A 6,913-nucleotide genomic window follows, 5' to 3' on the forward strand; every position below is an offset into this window, starting at 1 on the left:
CGACATCTGCTGCCGGTCAGCCCTGATAGTGAGCCAGATGATCAGGTGAAGTCTGCTCGTGGCCATGGTGATATGGACTGTGAACCTGTGAACCTGACTGATAGCTTCTCTATAGCAGACAGCTACTCTCAGAGTGTTGACTTGTATTCTCTGGAGGAGATTAATGGCTTCCTGGATGACACTTTTGGGGAAAAAAAGCAAAGGAAAACTCTTAAAACGACAAAGAATAAAATGTCAAAGAAAATGAAACTTTCAAATTAAAGTACCATGATCATACAACACTGGGTGTTTCATCTCTGCTGGTTTTCCCTGTTGGCCTGTCTCTCTTCTCCGTACATGCAGGGTCTAAGGGTGGCCTCATTAAACATAAATGGGGGTAGAGATGGAAAAAAGAGAGCTTTAATAACAGAAGTAATCTCACAGAAAAGACTAGATGTAGTGTTTTTACAAGAAACACACAACGATAACACAAATGAAATAGATTGGGGCTTATGGTGGGGAGGGCAGCATGTCCTTAGCCATGGGACAAATTTAAGTGCAGGAGTCGACATTTTGTTTTCCTCTCAGTTAAATGTAAATGTTACATCCAGCACAGAGGTGGTGATGGGCAGAGTCCTTATGGTGAGAGCTGAAGTAGAGGGCTTCACCAAATGCACCAAATCAAGGCTCTGAGTGGGAAGAGATTTTTAAAGTAATAAAAGAAGAATTAAATAATATTCTTACAGGAAAGTTTATTGTATTGGGTGGTGACTGGAACTGCTGCACTGACTTTATGTTAGATAGGACTGGAGAGGAGCCACATATTCAGTCTTGCTCTGTTCTGTCTCATGTATTAAGAAAAACTGATGTGGTTGATGTGTGGAGGATGAAACACCCTTCAGATAGGCAGTACACTTGGATCAAAATATCAGATGGTAGAGTAGGTGCTGCTACACTAGACAGGTTTTATGTACCTGCTTCCTTTACTGCCAGAGTTTTTAACTGTCAGATCTTCCCAGTAGTTTTTACAGACCATCATTTAGTCTTAATGGAGCTGATTCTTTCTCCCACTGGAAAACTAAAATCCTTTCGGCGTTTTAAGGTTCAATTATTACATGATCTTAATTTTTGTGAAAATTTCAAATTGTTTTGGGCTTACTGGAGATCTGAGAAAGATGATTTTCTTTCTACGATCTAAAAAACAAGAGCTTAACTCCTTCCTGCTGGAGAGAGCCAAAGGGGCTTTAGTCCGATCACACTTCACCAGACTACAGGACATAGATGCACCAACCACTTTCTTCTTTATTTTAGAGAAGTCAGTTGCTTCTAAAAAACAGATGGTGTGTCTCCGCCTCCCTGATGGGAAGGTGACCACAGACCCAACGGAGATGAGGAAGCATGCAGTGGACTTTTATACAGACTTGTTCAGGGCAGACGGCTGTGATGTGGACTGTGGAGCTTCACCAGGGGCTTCCTCAGCTGGGTCCAGGAGATCAGGAGGCTCTGGGTTTGGATATAACTCTTGATGAACTGACTGCTGCTGTGTCTCAGATGGCGTCTGGCAAGGCTCCAGGAATAGATGGTTTATCATCAGACTTTTTTAAACACTTCTGGACCATCATGGGACAGGACCTTATGGACGTTTTTAAAGAGCGTTTTAAAAAAGAGACACTTCCAGCATCCTGTAGGCGTGCAGTTCTGTCTCTTCTGCCTAAGAAAGGAGATTTAGCCCTTTTAAAGAACTGGAGACCAGTAGCTCTTTAATGCACGAACTATAAGATTCTCTCCAAGGCCTTATCAAATAGATTGAAAACTGTTATTGACCTTTTAATTGGTGCAGATCAATCATAATGTGTACCGGACAGGTCCATGTTTGATAATTTATTCTTATTGAGAGATGTGTTTGATATTTGCAAAGTATATAACATCAATGTTGGTATCATATCTACTGACCAGGAGAAGGCTTTCAACCGTGTGGATCATGATTTTCTTTTTTCTACCTTACAGGCTTTTGGTGTTGGGGAGGGTTTTCTGTCTTGGGCAAAGCTGCTGTACCGTAATGCTTGTTGTGTGGTGAAGGTGGGAGGTGGGTTGAGTGTTCCTGTGCCAGTTAGGAGAGGGATCAGGCAAGGCTGCCCCATCTCAGGCCAGCTATAGAGCATTGCTATTAAGTCTCTCCTCTGCAGGTTGAGGAGCAGACTGAGGGGTCTCTCACTGCCAGAGCTGGCTCAGATGCCCCAGTTGTTGTATCAGCATATGCTGATGATGTAAATGTATTTATTTGCAATCAGGGAGACATTCAAGAGGTTGAAGAAAGCCTGGCCTTGTATGGAAAAGCTTCCTCTGCCAAGGTGAACTGGGGAAAAAGTGAAGCTTGTTTAGTGGGGGAGTGGCAGGTGGGGAGCACTCCTGGTCTTCCTGGGAACCTTAGGTGGGGAAAAAGGGGTCTAAAAAGCCTAGGAGTTTTTTAGGGAGTGAGGACTTTCAGAGGCTGGAAAAGGTAGAAGCCAGGTTTTCTAAATGAAAATGGTTGCTACCTCACCTGTCCTATAGGGGAAGAGCTCTGATAGTGAATAACCTGGTCGCATCATCTCTGTGGCACAAGTTCATCGTGTTGGTACCGGCAAAATGTTGACAACATACAGCCAGAGTGAACACAGCCTGGCCATAGAAAAGGGTCGCCACAGACAGAGCTGGCTACCACAAGGGAGAGACTCTGCTGCCAGCGTAACACAGAACAGGTAGAGACAGAAGAAAGGTAGAATCGAAATCTGTGGGTGAGGCCAGTCACGGTCTGTCGAAGTCCGTGCGTGAGGCCGGTCTGTCAAAGTCCGTGCGTGAGGCCAGTCTGTCGAAGTCCATCCTTGCGGCCGGTCTGTCGAAGTCCGTGCTTGAGGCCGGTCTGTCGAAGTCCGTGCTTGAGGCCGGTCTGTCGAAGTCCGTGCTTGAGGCCGGTCTGTCGAAGTCCGTGCTTGAGGCCGGTCTGTCGAAGTCTGTGCGTGAGACCAGTCATGGTCTGTCGAAGTCCGTGCGTGAGGCCAGTCATGGTCTGTCGAAGTCCGTGCGTGAGGCCAGTCATGGTCTGTCGAAGTCCGTGCTTGAGGCCGGTCTGTCGAAGTCCGTGCGTGAGGCCAGTCATGTCGAAGTCTGTGCGTGAGACCAGTCATGGTCTGTCGAAGTCCGTGCGTGAGGCCAGTCATGGTCTGTCGAAGTCCGTGCGTGAGGCCGGTCTGTCGAAGTCCGTGCGTGAGGCCAGTCACGGTCTGTCGAAGTCCGTGCTTGAGGCCGGTCTGTCGAAGTCCGTGCTTGAGGCCGGTCTGTCGAAGTCTGTGCGTGAGGCCAGTCATGGTCTGTCGAAGTCCGTGCGTGAGGCCAGTCACGGTCTGTCGAAGTCTGTGCGTGAGGCCAGTCATGGTCTGTCGAAGTCCGTGCGTGAGGCCAGTCATGGTCTGTCGAAGTCCGTGCCTGAGGCCGGTCTGTCGAAGTCCGTGCTTGAGGCCGGTCTGTCGAAGTCTGTGCGTGAGGCCAGTCACGGTCTGTCGAAGTCCGTGCGTGAGGCCAGTCACGGTCTGTCGAAGTCCGTGCGTGAGGCCGGTCTGTCGAAGTCCTTGCGTGAGGCCAGTCACGGTCTGTCGAAGTCCGTGCTTGAGGCCGGTTTGTCGTTGGTCCGTGCGTTAGGCCGGTCTGTCCTCGAGCAGATATTAAAGAAAGACGTCATCGGAAAAATGTACTACAGGCATTTTTTTAATTGCTAACTTGCATCGGTCCAAACTCCTCACAAAGTCTGAGAAACAGAAGTGTAAATCTGGAAATGTGCTAGTATTTCAACAGACTTGCTTCAGGGGGTTTGTGGATGAGTTACAGGCTGTTTATTGTGCCTCAGCACCTTTGTTGCTGCACGAACACAGAGAAACTTTCTGCAGTACTGACTGACTGAAAACATATAATTCTTTTTCTGTAATGACATACTGATTTATGTGAAAAATCATTCAAACTTGAGGTATGAGGGTGGTAATAGTGGTCTGTACTCAGGGTATGGGTTGTACTCAGGGACAGGATGATCACGGTATGGGGAGCTTCTCAAGATTGATGAGGGGGCACTTTGGGTATAGGCTTGTTGTAAGGGTTCTGGGGTTTACTTGAAGTATGAAGGGGTTCCGAGGGTTTTGGGATGACCATTAATATGATGACAATTAGCCTTCAGTTGAGCAGAAGACTGGATGGGAAGATGTCCGACCTTCAGGTACTCGGGCAGACTGGAGGTCTTTGGTCAGCAGGGGTGAGTACCCATACACCACATATTCACCTGATATTTCATCTGAAGAATCTTTATAGCTAAATAAATAATCTTTCAGTAATGGTTAACGTGTAACTTCCTCACACCGTCTGCAGTTCTGATGTTGAGTAACTGCCTGACAGACAATCAGAGGGAGATAAACACTTTCACCCTGCTGACTTTAACAAGAATCATGTCCATATTTGGTAGAAATGTTGGGAAGTGGTATATTAGTTAGCGTTTGTCACAGCTTGGCTGTTGGGTAACATCCTGAGAGGACAGATGCTGTGATGGAGATCAGCACTGTCATCACCTCCCACTGCTCACGTCACATCAACATGTCAAGATCAGAATTATTTAAAGAATCTCTAAATACTGAAATTTCTGTCCCGTCACACACCTGGAGTTTCCGTTTGAGCACTTAGGCTCAGTGTATGAATGTGTGTGACTGGTGAATGCAGATGTAGTGTAAAAGCGCTTTGAGTGGTCAAAAAGACTAGAAAGGCGCTATACAAGTACAGAGCATTTACATTTACATTTCAGCTCTTAGTGTTTGTATGTGGGTGTTTTTAATGGGAATGTGGATTTTTCAGATCAATTTGAGAAGTACCTCTGATCTCGTTCCAGATTTTATTGTGTGCCATGCAATGCAGGGACCTGGTCTTGGTCTTGACTCAGTCTCGCCCTCCCTTGGTCTTGGTCTCGACTGCTCTCAGCCCCTAAAAGTCTTGGTCTGGTCTCGATAAACTCTGGTCTTGGTCTTGACTTGGTCTCGGTTAGGGGGGTCTTGACTACAACACTAGTACAGACCTCTTCCTGCTTCATCTAAGACAGCTGTTTTCATAATGTTGTTCTTAGTTTTAATCTCCAACACACAGTCATCCCAAACACTCTGAAACACATCCTACAGCTACCTGAACCACGTGGACATTATCCTGTTTCTTTACCCCAAACCTGGTCCTGGAGTCAGTTCCAGCAGCAGCAGGTGTTGGAAGGTTTGAATTCCACCTGATATCTCATCTGAAGAATTTTTATAGTTAAATAAATAATCTTTCAGTAATGTCTAACATGTAACTTCCTCACACCGTCTGCAGGTCTGATGCTGAGTAACTTCCTCACACTGTCTGCTGGTCTGATGCTGAGTAACTGCCTGACGGACGATCAGAGGGAGATAAAGACTTTCACGCTGCTGACTTTAACAGGAACCATGTCCACATTTAGTATAAATGTATATTAATAAGCCTTTGTCATAGCTTGGCTGTTGGGTAACATCCTGAGAGGACAGATGCTGTGATGGAGATCAGCACTGTCATCACCTCCCACTGCTCACACTTTATTTCAACATGTCAAGATCAGAATTATTTAAAGAATCTCTGAATACTGAAATTTCTGTCCCGTCACACACCTGGAATGAACCTTCAGTTTTATTAACTCTACAAACCAGAGTGAAGTAACCCCGAGCAGATATTAAAGAAAGACGTCTTCAACATGCATCAGTTAAAACTGAAGTCTGCTTCAGTTGTTGCTCCACCACGTGCAGAATTCTTTATATCTACAGCACATTTTTCAAATACAAACACCATGTGTCCAAACTGTTAAACACGCATTCAGAACCGAATGATGGCACACGTCCGGCAACATTAATAAATTATATATTTATATATAATATATTTTCATCCTTGCAAGGTAAAAAAAGCTATATTTTAATACAATAATGAAGATTATAAACAACTGATTATCTTCTAATACACCTAGAATGTAACTGTAAATGTGATGAAACTAAAATACAACCGTTATCATACAATATTTATAAAATATACCAAGTGAATGTCCATATTTTGGCAATATTTACTGTTTAAATGTTGAGATATCTGTAAAACACCATTTCTGTCCATACAACCAAGTGCCAAATGACATAACATTGAAATATTGAATATTATTATAATAATCTTTATTTGTAGAGCACTTTACACTTGTTAAAGCAAGTGAGCAAAATCATCACTTCCCAGGAAACTCAACAAACGTAACCTATTGGCCTCAGGTGAAGATACCAACGATGGTCGTTCAGTCTCGGCCACAGGTAGTCCTAACGACCGTAACGACTGTCGTCACAGCAACAAGGAACACTAACGAACCAGCGGTATCGATGACCCGGGATAACGACCCCACTGAGGTTAAATAGCCGAGTTTCCCTGCCAGTCAGTCAGAACTGAAGAAGTCCTTTGGATGAGGGACGAAACGTCTTCCAGTATCTTCAACCAAGTCCAGTTGCCCTTGATTTTAACCTTCGTTGGATAGCAGATGGCAGTATTTGATTTGCCATCTGCTGGGACCCGATGACCAGGATTTCTGTTTTGTCTGAGTTCAGCTGGAGGAAATTATTTGACATAAATTTTTTAACTTCACAAAGGCAGTTGTTAAGTGAACTCAGCATTCCAGGGTCTGTGGATCTGACGGGCAAGTATATTTGTGTGTCATCAGCATAAATATGAAAAGAAATGCCATGTTTATGGATAATATGTCCAAGGGGAAGCAGATACAAGGAAAACAAAATGGGTCCTAAGACCGACCCCTGAGGCACACCATATTTAACTGGACAGAATGAAGAGACATAGTTGTTTACAGACACACAAAACTTCCTATTTGACAGGTAGGATG

The sequence above is a fragment of the Micropterus dolomieu genome, linkage group LG02 (genome assembly GCF_021292245.1).
Source record: "Micropterus dolomieu isolate WLL.071019.BEF.003 ecotype Adirondacks linkage group LG02, ASM2129224v1, whole genome shotgun sequence".
Classification (NCBI taxonomy): Eukaryota; Metazoa; Chordata; class Actinopteri; order Centrarchiformes; family Centrarchidae; genus Micropterus; species Micropterus dolomieu.